The following is a 15,965-nucleotide window of genomic DNA, read 5'->3' as shown; positions in this document are numbered from 1 at the left end:
TGATTCTGGCTTTTCTCTATCTATACTGACTCTACATCATTAGGTCTCACTTGCGAGATCATGTCTTGTCATATTGAGGCCTTACTCACACCGCATTCAAAATGGGGATTGGTTTCATTGCCTTTTCTGCACATTGATTTATTGTATATGTGGATATCGTGTATGACACAGATTGCTTATCTATGTTTCATTAGGACAGTACAACATCAAGGTGCTATATGTATTTTAGCGTACCTGTACATTTTTGAGTCTTTTTTTTCCATCTTCGATATTTGACTAGCTACAGTATATTTATCTGGGTTTTCTTTGGAATCTACCCAATATTATGTGTCTGTACTGCTACACACTTAGGCAGTTAACTGGTTCATGCAGCTTTACATGAACACCCGAGCCTTACACTATGGCTGGTCCAAATAACTAAAGCAATTGTTACCATCCACCTCTCGTGTCTCCCCTTTTCCTCATAGGTTGTAAGCTTGCGAGCAGGGCCCTCATTCCTCCTGGTATCTGTTTTGAACTGTGATTTCTGTTATGCTGTAATGTCTATTGTCTGTACAAGTCCCCTCTATAAGTTGTAAAGCGCTGCGGAATATGTTGGCGCTATATAAATAAAAATTATTATTATTATATTTTTTTAGATGTTTATGCACCATTGCCTTCTAGACATATATACGCTACTTACCACAGAGTTATATTGGGTTTCATCTCCTATTATTTATCAGTGCATTCACTGAGGAAACCTCCTCCTGAGACGTTATTATTACCCTTTAGATTTATATACCTCAACCTTTGACACATTGGTCCACTCTGTACCTTCTATCTATGTGTCTTTATCCAGGAGTATCTAGGGTCAGTCGACGCATGAGCGGGGGACCATCTATCGTTATCTCAGGGTGCCAACCTCCGCAAGCAGTAAGGTACGCATTAGGTTCCAGCTCTAGGGACACCGCACCTTCTCCCTACCCCGGCCTGTGCGTTTTGCACTTTCCAGCACCGTCTTCAGGACTTCTGTTTAGGTTCTTAGTGTAGGCCAGTATGCATCCAAAGTGGATTTGAGGTATCCTGGTTGATTCCTGCATCTTACTCAGTTACACTTTGATTTTATGCCGAGGCTCCATTTCAGTTCATAAAGTTATGTACTTTCCCTGACTTATTTCTCTGCAGCCGAAGTGTGCAGCATCAGAGATATAGCTGACCTTCATTCAGGGCTATGGGGGTTAGCTTAGGGACAGTCGACGATTGAGTGGGGGGCACCAATTCTCGTTACCTTCTTCTCATAGGGTGCCAATCTCCGCAGTCAGGAAGGTGTTTATAAGACCTAGCTACTAGGGACAGATCACCTCTCTGACATTTTCTTACATAGCCCTCAGCACCTTTGCACTTTTTTCACCTTCTTAGGGCATTTCTTTTAGTGTATACCTAATAAAGGTTATTTTTTAAGCAAGGATTTTTCTTGTGAGCAGTCAGACACACTTACTCCATTTTTATTGATAGCCAGTGTGTCCGTTTTTACCATCAGTGTGTCATCAGTGTTTTTCATGAATGAATACATTACAAAGCTTCTCCTATAGTTTGAAATGTTAGATGCAGACAGGACATATACACAGGAGCCATCCGTGTGTTGTACATGTTTTTCTCAGACCCATTGGTTGTATTGGCCCTTTTCCGTGCTGCTGAAGAAAAACGGACGTGTCTCCATGAGTTCTGCATGGGCACACGGTCAGTAAAAAAAACATGAACATGTAAATAGCACAATAGACTATAACAGGTACATGTTGCATCCATGTAAGATACAGAACACGCAAGTGCAACACGGACATTTGAATGAAGCCTTAACCCCTTCCCATCTTTTAATGTCTGACAGCAGCCAAACATAAAAACCCGATATAAATCTGGCATCGCTGTAATCGAACCGACCAGAAAAATAAAGTCTTCTCCATCTACACCTTCGGCCTGGAACAGCTCATAGAATCCCACGGTTTGCAATATCATCTCTATGCTGATGACACGCAGATCTACCTATCTGGACTCGACCCGACCTCACCTCCTTACTCACCAAAATCCCACACTGTCTGTCTGCTATTTCAGCCTTCTTTTCTGCTCGCTTTCTAAAACTGAACATGGACAAAACTGAATTCATCATCTTTCCCCCATCTCTCTCTACCTCTCCACGAGACCTATCCATCAATGTCAATGGCTACTCACTTTCCCCAGTCCTGCATGCTCGGTGCCTCGGGGTGATCCTCGACTCTGCCCTCTCTTTCAAGCCTCATATCCAAGCCCTTGCCTCCTCCTGCCGTCTCAAACTCAAAAATATTTCCAGGATACATACCGTATATACTCGAGTATAAGCCGAGAATTTCAGCCCATTTTTTAAGGCTGAAATTGCCCCTCTCGGCTTATACTCGAGTCATACCCAGGGGTCGGCAGGGGAGGGGGAACAGCAGCTGTCTAATAATACTTACCTGCTCCCAGCACGGTCCCTGCAGTCCCTGGTTCTCTGGGGGCCGGCAGCTTCTTCCTGTAGTGAGCGGTCACATGGTACCACTCATTACAGTAATGAATATGGACCCCACTACACTCCACTCCCATAGTGGTGGAGCCGCATATTCATTACTGTAATGAGCGGTACCATGTGACCGGTCACTACAGGAAGAAGCTGCCGGCGCAGGGGAAAAGACGTGCAGGGACCGCACCAGGAGCAGGCGAGTATAATGCAGTGTGCGATATTCACCTGCTCCCCGTTACACTGTCGGCGCCGCTGTGTCTTCCCCGTCCTCTGCACTGACAGTCAGTGCAGAGGACGGGGAAGACACAGCGGTGATCGGCGGTGGAACGGGGAGCAGGTGATTATAGCAAGTGCCGGGTGCCTGAGAGGGGAGTATGTCATTTTTTATTTTATTTTTTTTTTAATCACAGCAACAGCATCTGGGGCAAATATCTGTATGGAGCATCTTATGGGGCCATGTGCAGCATTATATGAGGCAAATATCTGTATGGGGCCATGTGCAGCATTACATGGGGCAAATATCTGTATGGGGCCATGTGCAGCATTATATGGGGCAATATCTGTATGGAGCATCTTATGGGGCCATGTGAAGCATTATATGGGGCAAATATCTGTATGGAGCATCTTAAGGGGCCATGTGCAGCATTATATGGAGCAAATATCTGTATGGAGCATCTTATGGGGCCAAGTGCAGCATTACATGGGGCAAATATCTGTATAGGGCAATGTGCAGCATTATATGGGGAAAATATCTGTATGTATCTTATGGGGCCATAATCAACATTTGTGCAGCATTATATGGGGCATATTTTAATATGGAGCATCTTATGGAGCCCATCAAACTGTTTGGATCATTATATGGGGCGTATTTTGTATGGAGCATCTTATGGGGCCATCATGAACTGTATGGAGCATTATATGGGGCTCCTGATGCAATATGGATATTCAAAAACACTTAAACTACTGATGTTTCAATTAATTTTACTTTTATTGGTATCCATTTTTATTTTTGAAATTTACCAGTAGCTTCTGCATTTTCCACCCTAGGCTTATAGTCGAGTCATTAAGTTTTCCCAGTTTTTTGCGGCAAAATTAGGGAGGTCGGCTTATACTCGGGTCAGCTTATACTTGAGTATATACGGTACATTTCTTCACCATGAAACCACAAAAAAAGCTTGTGCATGCTCTCATCATCTCACGCCTTGACTACTGCAACCTCCTACTCTCTGGCCTCCCCTCCAGCACTCTGGCACCACTCCAATCCATCCTACACTATGCTGCCCGACTAATCCACCTGTCTCCCCATTATTCCCCAGCCTCTCCTCTCTGCCAAGCCCTTCACTGGCTTCCTATTGTCCAGAGACTCCAGTTCAAAACCCTTACTATGACATACAAAGCCATCCACTAACTGTCTCCTCCATACATCTGCGACATGATCTCCCGGTACTTACCAGCACGCAACCTCCGATCCTCACAAGATCTCCTTCTCTTTTCCCCTCTTATCTCTTCTTCCCACAACCGCATACAAGACTTCTCCCGTGCTTCCCCCATACTCGAACTCTCTACCCCAACACATTAGACGCTCGCCTACCATAGAAACCTTCAAAAAGAACCTGAAGACTCACAAGTCTACAGCCTGCAGAGATTCTGCTGAGCTGCCGCACGACCAGCTCTACCCACTCCTAGTGTGTCCTCACCCATGCCCTGTAGACTATGAGCCCTCGCGGGCAGGGTCCTCTCTCTAATCATCATCATCATCATCACTTATACTGCACGAGGAACAGCATAAAAAATAAAGCCAATTCTTCAGATGCTGTTGATTTGTTCCTTTTGCCTCCCAACGATCACAGTAAAGCTTGGCTTACATTTATCCTGCGCTCTACGCTAAGAACTTAGGTTTCCGTATAAATCTCTGAAATACGTGATTCAGAAAGAAGCCCCAGTGGAAGATTCCCTATAGTGAGGCAGATGGAGGCATTGTGAATGCAATAGGACCTGTGATCTGGCAGTGTGTCTTTTTAGGATTGCATAAAAATGCTGTTGGCCACAGTTTTGTGCACTTCTGAAAATGACAGTGCTGAACAGAGGCCAGACTGAGTCCACAGTACCTCTGGTGCCTCGTTATAGTGAAAGGATGGAAACCCCAAAGTAAGTGCTCAGAGTAAAGCGCCGGATAAACGTGATCCCTAACGTTATATAAAAGCTTCAACTCAATCCACAAAAAAAGCAAGTCCTTACCCAGGTCTGTCATCTGTTAACAGAAATATAGTGAGATTCCACGTTACTGGTAGCACAAAGGCTCTGGAAAAGAGAAATGGCTCCTCACCCGCCAAAAGAAATTCAGCTCTCCCAAATCCAAATGCCCTCTCCCTTCTGAGCCCCACAGTCTGCCTAAAAAACATTCAGTGCCCATATGTCTGGCATTTCTGTAGTGATGAGAGCCCATCTAACTTACTCTCTTTACATCTCTAAAAGCACGAGCTGGGCATAATATACTGGTCACTACAACGGCAGTTTGCAATTTTCACTCAGCAACATCCACTTCTGCTTATTTCTGGAAAACACCCATGAAGTCAAATTCATCACTACATCTGTAGATAAATTCCCAAAGAGTTATAATTTCCAAAATGGGGTCACTTGAGGGGGATTCTGCTTTTCTAGCACTTAGGGGCTTTTTTTATATAGAATCCGCAAACTAGTCTAAGAAAATCTGCGCTCCAGGAGGCAAATAGCGCTCCATTCCTCCAGAGTCTCTTCGTATGGTCAAGTAGTACTGTACAGCCACATATGGGGTATTTCTACATTCAGCAGAAATTGTGGGACAAATTATGGTGCCATTTTTACCTATTTCTCAGTATGAAAAAGTAAAATTTGGGGTTAACACACAATCTTGGTGGTAAAAATGTAAATTATTTTTTCTTCACTGCCCAATGGTATAAAATTCTGTGACACACCCGTGGTGTCAATATAATCACTGCACCCCTAGATAAATTCATGGAGAGGGTGGGGTTCTGCTGTTCTGGAACATAGGGGGATCTACCAATGTAACATGGCACCCTCAAACAAGTGCAGCAAAATCTGCATTCCTTCTCTTCTGAGCATAGCACTGTACCTCAAAAGTAGTTTTCAAACACATATGGGGCATCGGTGAATTCGGGAGAAATTGCACATTAACCCCTTTACCCCCAAGGGTGGTTTGCACGTTAATGACCGGGCCAATTTTTACAATTCTGACCACTGTCCCTTTATGAAGTTATAACTTTGGAACGCTTCAACGGATCCCGGTGATTCTGACTGTTTTCTCGTGAAATATTGTACTTCATGATAGTGATAAAATTTTGATATTACCTGCATTTATTTGTGAAAAAAAACGGAAATTTGGCGAAGATTTTGAAAATTTCGCAATTTTCCTACTTTGAATTTTTATGCAATAAAATCAGAGATGTGTCACACAAAATACTTAATAAGTAACATTTCCCACATATCTACTTTACATCAGCACAATTTTGGAACCAAAATTGTTTTTTGTTAGGGAGTTATAAGGGTTAAAAGTTGACCATCAATTTCTCATTTTTACAACACCATTTTTTTTTTTTTTTAGGGACCACATCTCATTTGAAGTCATTTTGAGGGGTCTATAAGAAAATAACCAAGTGTGACACCATTCTAAAAACTGCACCCCTCAAGGTGCTCAAAACCACGTTCAAGAAGTTTATTAACCCTTCAGGTGTTTCACAGGAATTTTTGGAATGTTTAAATAAAAGTGAACATTTAACTTTTTTACACAAAAAATTTACTTCAGCTCCAATTTGTTTTATTTTACCAAGGGTAACAGGACAAATTGTACAACAACTTTTGGGGTCCATTTTCTCCTGAGTACGCCGATACCCCATATGTGGGGGTAAACCACTGTTTGGGCACATGGTAGAGCTCGGAAGCGAAGGAGCACCATTTGACTTTTCAATGCAAAATTGACTGGAATTGAGATGGGACGCCATGTTGCGTTTGGAGAGCCCCTGATGTGCCTAAACATTGAAACCCCCCACAAGTGACACCATTGGGGAAAGTAGACCCCCTAAGGATCTCATCTAGATGTGTGGTGAGCACTTTGACCCATTAGGTGATTCACAGAAGTTTATAATGCAGAGCCGTAAAAATAAAAAAATCATATTTTTTCACAAAAATGATCTTTTCACCCCCAATTTTTTATTTTCCCAAGGGTAAGAGAAGAAATTGGACACCAAAAGTTGTTGTACAATTTGTCCTGAGTACGCTGATACCCCATATGTGGGGGTAAACCACTGTTTGGGCGCATGGGAGAGCTCGGAAGGGAAGGAGCGCCGTTTGACTTTTCAATGCAAAATTGACAGGAATTGAGATGGGACGCCATGTTGCGTTTGGAGAGTCACTGATGTGCCGAAACATTGAAACCCCCCACAAGTGACACCATTTTGGAAAGTAGACCCCCTAAGGATCTCATCTAGATGTGTTGTGAGAGCTTTGAACCCTCAAGTGTTTCACTACAGTTCATAACGCAGAGCCATGAAAATAAAAAAAAAAATTTTTTCCACAAAAATTATTTTTTAGCCCCCAGTTTTGTATTTTTCCAAGGGTAACAGTTGAAATTAGACACCAAAAGATGTTGTCCAATTTGTCCTGAGTATGCTGATACCCCATATGTTGGGGGGAACCACCATGTGAGCGCATGGCAGAGCTCGGAAGGGAAGGAGCGTCATTTGGAATGCAGACTTAGATGGATTGGTCTGCAGGCGTCACATTGCGTTTGCAGAGCCCCTAATGTACCTAAACAGTAGAAACCCCCCACAAGTGACCCCATATTGGAAACTAGATCCCCCAAGGAACTTATCTAGATGTGTGGTGAGAACTTTGAACCCCCAAGTGTTTCACTACAGTTTATAACGCAGAGCCGTGAAAATAAAAAATAAAAAATTTCCACAAAAATTATTTTTTAGCCCCCAGTTTTCTATTTTTCCAAGGGTAACAGGTGAAATTGAACCCCAAAAGTTGTTGTCCAATGTGTCCTGAGTATGCTGATACCCCATATGTGGGGGTAAACCCCTGTTTGGGCGCACGGGAGAGCTCGGAAGGGAAGGAGCACTGTTTTACTTTTTCAACGCAGAATTGGCTGGAATTGAGATCGGACGCCATGTCGCGTTTGGAGAGCCCCTGATGTGCCTAAACAGTGAAAACCCCCCAATTATAACGGAAACCCTAATCCAAACACATCCCTAACCCTAATCCCAACGGTAACCCTAACCACACCCCTAACCCTGACACACCCCTAACACTAATCCCAACCGTAAATGTAATCCAAACTCTAACCCTAACTAGCCCCAACCCTAACCCTAACTTTAGCCCCAACCCTAACTGTAGCCTTAACCCTAGCCCCAACCCTAACCCTAATGGGAAAATGGAAATAAATACATTTTTTTTTTTTTTGCTAACTAAGGGGGTGATGAAGGGGGGTTTGATTTACTTTTATAGCGGGTTTTTTAGCGGATTTTTATGATTGGCAGCCGTCACACACTGAAAGACACTTTTTATTGCAAAAAAATATTTTTTGCGTTACCACATTTTGAGAGCTATAATTTTTCCATATTTTAGTCCACAGAGTCATGTGAGGTCTTGTTTTTTGCGGGACGAGTTGACGTTTTTATTGGTAACATTTTTGGGCACGTGACATTTTTTGATCGCTTTTTATTCCGATTTTTGTAAGGCAGAATGACCAAAAACCAGCTATTCATGAATTTCTTTTGGGGGAGGCGTTTATACCGTTCCGCGTTTGGTAAAATGGATAAAGCAGTTTTATTCTTCGGGTCAGTACGATTACAGCGATACATCATTTATATCATTTTTTTATGTTTTGGCGCTTTTATACGATAAAAACTATTTTATAGAAAAAATAATTATTTATTTTTGCATCGCTTTATTCTGACTATAACTTTTTTTATTTTTTCTTTGATGACCCTGTATGGCATCTCGTTTTTTGCGGGACAAGATGACGTTTTCATCGTTACCATGGATATTTATATCCGTCTTTTTGATCGCGTGTTATTGCACTTTTTATTTGGTGGTATGATAATAAAGCGTTGTTTTTTGCCTTTTTTTTTTTACGGTGTTAACTGAAGGGGTTAACTATTGGGACAGATTTATAGGTCAGGTCACTACGGACGCGGCGATACTAAATATGTGTACTTTTATTGTTTTTTTTTTATTTAAAGAAATGTATTTATAGGAACACACATATATATATATATATATATATATATATATATATATATATATATATATATATATATATATATATATATATATATATATATATATTTTTTTTTTTTTTTTACACTATAACATTGCCCCAGGGGGGGGCATAATGTTATAGTGTAAGATCGCCGATCTGACACTTTGCTGTTCACTGTGTCAGATCGGCGATCTGAAGTGCACAGATCCAGGCTTCCCGGCGCCTGCTCTGAGCAGGCGCTGTGAAGCCACCTCCCTGCAGGACCCGGATGCCACGGCCATCTTGGATCCGGGCCTGCCGCAGGGAGGAAGAGGTAAGAGACCCTCGGAGCAACGCGATCACATCGCGTTGTGGCGGGGGTCTCAGGGAAGCACGCAGGGAGGGGGCTTCCCTATACCGCCGGCATACTGCGATCATGTTTGATCGCAGTGTGCCGGGGGTTAATGTGCCGGGGGCGGTCCGTGACTGCTCCTGGCACATAGTGCCGGATGTCAGCTGCGATAGTCAGCTGACACCCGGCCGCGATCGACCGCGCTCCCCCCCGTGAGTGCGGCCGATCGCGCTGGATGTACTATCCCGTCGGTGGTCATACGGGCCCACCCCACCTTGACGGGATAGTACATCCAATGTCAGAAAGGGGTTAAATTTTGGTGTTCATTTCCTTCTCTTACCCTTGTGAAAATACAAAATTTGGAGCTAAAAAACATTTTTTGGGGAAAAATGTGATTTCTTTTATTTTCACGGCTCAATGTTATAAACTTCTGTGAAGCACCTGTGGATTAAAGGTGCTCAATACACATCTAGATAAGTTCCCTAAGGGACCTAGTTTCCAAAATGTCTGTTTGTCTTGTGGGGAGTTTTCACTGCTTAGACACATCAGGGGCTCTCCAAACATGACATGGCGTCACTAATTATTCCATCAAATTTTGCATTCAAAAAGTCAAAAGGTGCTTCTTCCCTTCCGAGCCCTGTCATACACTCAAACAGTTGTTGCACAACAAATTGTATAGTCCATTTTTTCTTGATACCCTTGCAAAAGTAAAAAAATTAAGTCTAAAGGAAATTTTTTGTGAAAGAAAGTTAAACATTTATTTTTTCCTTCCACATTCTATTAATTCCTGTGAAACACCTGAAGGGTTAATAAACTTCTTGAATGTGGTTTTGAGCACCTTGAAGGGTGCAGTTTTTAGAATGGTGTCACTTTTGGGTATTTTCTTTCATGTAGGCCCCTCAAAGTGACTTCAAATGAGAGGTGGTTCCTCAAAAAATGGTTTTGAAAATTTTGTTGTAAAAATGAGAAGTCGCTGGTCAACTTTTAACTCTTATAACTTCCTAATTTTTTTTATGTTTCAAAAATTGTGCAGTAGACATGTAGGGAAATGTTATTTATTAATTATTTTGTGTGGCATGACTGATTTATGGGCATAAAAATAAAAAATGTGAAAATCGCGAAATTTTCGCCAAATTTCTGATTTTTTCACAAATAAACGCAAGTCAAATCAAAGAAATTTTACCACTATCATGAAGTACAATAAGTCACACAAAAAAAAAAAAAAAATCTCAGAATCAGTGGGATCCTTCATGTGGTGCTCTGCTTTATACAGGGAGGGCCATACATGGGGATAAACCTGGGTGGGCCATGTGTATACACCTAAATACAATGGGAATGGTTGGTGATATTAACTTCCTGTTTGTGGCACATTAGTATATGGGAGGGGGAAAACTTTTCAAAATGGGTGGTGACCATGGCGGCTATTTTGTAGTTGGCCATTTTGGATGTAATTTTATAAATGGCCCACCCAGGTGAATCCATATAAATGGCCCACCCTGTATATTCATCCTTCTGGCTTATGCCAGGTCACTGACCTGCCCCTTATTTTACATAATACATATACTATTATGGGGTTAGAAAAAAAAATTGCCACTTCATCAGAATGGTGCCGACGGCGGCGCATGCACAGTAGCATCGATCACTCGCCGCCATTTTGCTGCAGCCAAATTTTTTTTGTATTCCAACAAAATGGTGTCAGAAGCAGTGATTCTCTCAATCTGCGCATGCGCCGCCCACTGTGCACAAAGTAGAGAAAATCGCCGAACATAGCAATGCAGCCCCAACGGGAAATTTAGTATTAGCAATGATACAATAAGGATTTCAACCCCACTGTGCCACTAGTGTATTAAGATATATCATGAAGATTAATTACTGGCTGGCTACATACTAAGATAGGAATAGAGAGTTTCTGGTATCGGGGCCAGGCGGCCATTAGATCGCAAGTATGTGATTGGCATACTTCAAGCCATATTCCGACCACACTGTATCTGGCCTCATTTAATCACATGTAAAGCGCCATGGAATAAATGGCGCTATAAAAATGAATAATAATAATAATAATAATTTAATACATTTGCATTGAGCGAGGTCGCCCCATCAAGTCATCACATGAATAATACTTGTAATCACGCGCAGGTACCAGAGAATCCCCACAGAGCACAGTGCATGCATCAACTGCGGAAACACACTGACAAGGCATATAATCCGTACCCGACTAGATCAGTAAAGTTTTGCCAAAGCCAAAAACCAGAAAGTATCAAAATGAAAACCGCTTTATTTAAAATGTGACACAGCAAAAAGAGAAAAAAAAACCCACAGCATTTAAAATGCTGTAAAATCGCATGTAAAAAATGCAAGGAAAAACCGCAAGTAACCTCATTTACCTAATTGGTGCAGAAATGCTACAAAAAATCTGCAACATCAAAATCTCACCAAATACTCATGGTGGGAATGTAGCCTTAGTGTACATAGTTGTGAGATCTATAATATAACGCTGGGAGCGTCACTCTGTCCGAAGCCTTTATAGACTGCGCAAGCGCAAGCGCCGGTGCAGTCTAGACCCCACAGAGTGACGCTCCCAGGAGATCGCGGTATGCGTAAGCACTGAACGCACACCGCGATCTCCAACGGAGAAGCAGGGACGAGCCACGGAGCCAGGAGGGTGAGTATATTTACCTGTCCTCCGTTCCACCGCTGCGAGAGCCTCCGTCCTCCACATCCTCTGCATGAGACGTTCAGTTCAGAGGGCACGATGACGCGCTTAATGCGCGCCGCCCTCTGACTGAAAAGTCACAGCCAGAGGACAGGACCCGGAAGATGGAGCCGCGAGCAGCAGTGGAACGGGGGGACAGGTAAATATAGCAAGTGCCGGGAGCCTGAGCTAGCGGCGACTCCGGCACCTGACCCCCACAGCATGCCGCCCGCACTCAGCAGAGCCACGCACAGCCGCCCGCACTCAGCACAGCTGCCCGCACTCAGCAGAGCCACGCACAGCCGCCCGCACTCAGCACAGCCGCCCGCACTCAGCACAGCCGCCCGCACTCAGCACAGCCGCCCGCACTCAGCACAGCCGCCCGCACTCCGCACAGCCGCCCGCACTCCGCACAGCCGCCCGCACTCCGCACAGCCGCCCGCACTCCGCACAGCCGCCCGCACTCACCAGAGCCACGCACAGCCGCCCGCACTCACCAGAGCCACGCACAGCCGCCCGCACTCACCAGAACCACGCACAGCCGCCCGCACTCACCAGAGCCACACACAGCCGCCCGCACTCAGCACAGCCGCCCTCGGGCAGTAGAGCCGGAGAAAGAAAGATGGGAGCAACATATGGCAGAATGGAAACAGGAACAGGCAGAATGGGTGCAGCACATTACAACAGAATGGGGGCACAGGATGGGAGCAGCACATGACAGAATGGGGGCACACACATGACAGGATGGGGGTGTAGGATGGAGCAGCATATGACAGGATGGGGGCGCAGGATGGGAGCACATGACAGGATGGGGCCGCAGGATGGAGCAGCACATGACAGGATGGGGGAGCAAGATGGGAGCAGCACATCCCAGGATGGTGACCATATACCAATATAAATGCTCGCCACCCGGGCATAGAACGGGTTCAATAGCTAGTTGTAATATAACATTGTAAGCCCCTCTGTACAATGGAGCATTACATGCTGGTGCTATGTCAGTGGCAAAACTAGAAAGAAATCCGTTTGACTTTTTAGACAGCACTCTCCCCACCACATTCAGAAGCAGATTGTACTGTAGCATTGCAGCATTTTATAGCTTAGAACTACGAGGTCATCAGCAGAAAATCTGGACAGAACAGATGTGGAGAATAATCCCATGATGTGGTTGTATACACCAGTGTGTCCTCGCCTCTCACCAGTCATATGTAACGTCTCACTGGGTCACATACCACAACATTCAGAGGCGGCCACAAGGCCAGGGCTCCACTGACACCTCAATGAATCTCTGAATCCTGTGGAAAACGCTAGAGATTAGCCCATGTCAACAAATACACGTGTGCCTCATGCATCGTGCAGCTCCATGCTGTTACTATCAGCCAGTCTCCTAATAGCCATTTCTCTGCATAGAACAGGGGGGCTTGGCAAGACCCCCCACTTCTCAGACTGGCTGGTACTCGCAGCGGGGAGCTGCACACTGTTGTAAGCCACCAGAGAGGAAGCAGTGAAGAGCTGCTCCTGTCACATGGAATTACTAGTGTTAGGCCGGACACACACGAGTGTATAACATCGGATGCTATATGCTAATGACACGCGGCTCCTGCTCTGCTGCCAGTGTGATCCGAGTGTCAGTGCTCCGAGCCTCTCACATCAGAGAGTCGCAGCACAGGAGCGGAGGAGGCAAAGTCATTTCTCCATCTCCTCTGCTGCCGCCGTCCAGGGGCATTGCACTGCACTCGGGCGATATCCGAGTACAGTGTTATGTTTCACACGTACCTATAGACTTATATGGGTACATGCTACCCGACTCATGGATGCAATTATTTTCAAATGCCTAATCGGTATCTACTAAATAATTGTCTAAGGGTCACTTCCGTCTGTCTGTCCTTCTGTCTGTCTTTCTGTCACGGATATTCATTGGTCGCGCCCTCTGTCTGTCATGGAATCCAAGTCGCTGATTGGTCGTGGCAAAACGCCCACGACCATTGCCACGACCAAACAGCGACGCGCACAGTCCGGAAGAAAATGGCCGCTCCTTACTCGCCGCACTCAGTGCCCGGCGCCCGCATACACCCCTCCGGTCACCGCTCACACAGGGTTAATGCCGGCGGTAACGGACCGCGTTATGCCGCGGGTAACGCACTCTATTACCACTGCTATTAACCCTGTGTGACCAAGTTTTTACTATTGATGCAGCCTATGCAGCGTCAATAGTAAAAACATCTAATGTTAAAAATAATTAAAAAAATAAAAAAATCATTAGATACTCGCCTTCCGCCACCTTTCCCGCTCTTCGCGATGCTCCGGCCGGTCCATGCAAGCGGCACGTTCCGGTAGCAAGGATCGTCTGGGAGAAGGACCTGCCGTGACGTCACGGTCATGTGACCGCGACGTCATCACACCCTGGGACCGGAAGCTGCCGCCTGCACCACACAGGCGACAGAACTACAATGCGCCTGCGGAAGGTGAGTATATGTTTTTTATTTTTTTAACCTGTGACATACGTGGCTGGGCAATATACTACGTAGCTGGGCAATATACTACGTGGCTGGGCAATATACTACGTGGCTGGGCAATATACTACGTGGCTGGGCAATATACTACGTGGCTGGGCAATATACTACGTGGCTGGGCAATATACTACGTGGCTGGGCAATATACTACGTGGCTGGGCAATATACTACGTGGCTGGGCAATATACTACGTCGCTGGGCAATATACTACGTGGCTGGGCAATATACTACGTGGCTGGGCAATATACTACGTGGCTGGGCAATATACTACGTGGCTGGGCAATATACTACGTCACTGGGCAATATACTACGTGGCTGGGCAATATACTACGTGGACATACATATTCTAGAATACTCGATGCGTTAGAATCGGGCCACCATCTAGTGAGAAAATAATCGCAGATGTGAGCTGCCCCATAGGGTAACATTCAGCTGAGTGCAATATGATGTTCTATTAGATTTCACTTGTCCGATTGCATTGCAAGTGGGAGCGAACCCTTATAAAGATAATAGAACTGAACTGGCCATCAAATCTTTATAGTTTATGAGGGCAGGGACAGTACATTATTTTATCTCCCTGGCGTACCCCTTTAAAGAAGCTTTGTCATTTTTTTGTTTAGATCACACCACTCACCTGCCTCCCGGGTCCATGCAGTGCTTACAAGAGGGCAGTGTACTACAGACTGAGGGGCAGTTGAGGACAGGGGTATTGCCATGCACCTAGCCTAAACTATCAGCCCTCAATGCTGTAAGCAGAGGCATATTTGTCTCTACAACAGTGGTCCCCAATATCTCTCACCTCCAGAGCCATTTTCAGCTGAGAGAGGGTTGTGCGCCACATCCAGCCCCCACTCTCCCACACAGTAGTGGCAACCAAAGCCTCCATTACGGGGATAATGATAACCAAAGCTTTCCCACAGAAATGATCCCGAAGCAGTATACCAAGATCCAGCGGTCCCCACAATACCCCCATTCAGTATTCCCCTATCAAACACTCCCAACACTGTTGCATCCAGCTTTAAGCACCTTGTCTGACAAGGAGAATCATCCTGTCTCCACCTTATCTCTAACCACCCCCCAAGACTGTGCATCCAGCTCTGCTCTGCAATCTACTCACAACATTCACCATTTTGAAATGTGCTCCTCATACCTCTTTGCTAGACCTGGGGCTAAAGCATGGAGCTGGCAGACAGCCGCAAGCCAAAATTCATGGGACTGCGAGCCACATTTGGCTCCTGAGCCACAGGTTGGGGACCCCTTCTCTACAGCATCAAAACAGTGCAATGGCATTCAAGCTGGCCAAATCAAGCACTTACAAGCTCTGCATTCTTTGCCTAGGAAACCAGCCACCTCTGGCAGACTGCAGCGGTGACTGGTAACCTGGAAAACCCTTTACTTATCTGTGTGCATTCATCAATGAGCGGGAACTTGGCAGGAACTTATCCATGATATCCGAGTCTTCAGTTCATACTATATAGCTTTGTATTAATACCATAGTCCGAAAAAGAGGGGGTTTGATATAGGCAGAACATAAGCACTTCGATTATAGATGCTGAATTTAAGTTACCTATTGAGGTATGAAGTGACACATTAGTGAGTGACGGTAAAAAGATCTTTATTGACAAATAGTTTAAAAATTACAATTCTTAAAAAGACAGGGT

The 15,965-nt window shown here is 44.8% G+C and overlaps 1 protein-coding gene across 2 annotated transcripts in view; it reads right to left on the bottom strand.

The window, feature by feature from the left end:
• AGTPBP1 (ATP/GTP binding carboxypeptidase 1) overlaps positions 1-15,965 on the bottom strand; it is a 209,757-nt gene that overhangs the window by 181,679 nt on the left and 12,113 nt on the right. The gene's annotated exons all lie outside the window — the stretch shown is intronic.

Source organism: Ranitomeya variabilis, chromosome 1 (assembly GCF_051348905.1).
Source record: "Ranitomeya variabilis isolate aRanVar5 chromosome 1, aRanVar5.hap1, whole genome shotgun sequence".
Classification (NCBI taxonomy): domain Eukaryota; kingdom Metazoa; phylum Chordata; class Amphibia; order Anura; family Dendrobatidae; genus Ranitomeya; species Ranitomeya variabilis.
Note: the sequence above shows the minus strand (reverse complement) of the source record. Positions and strands in the feature narration are given on the sequence as shown.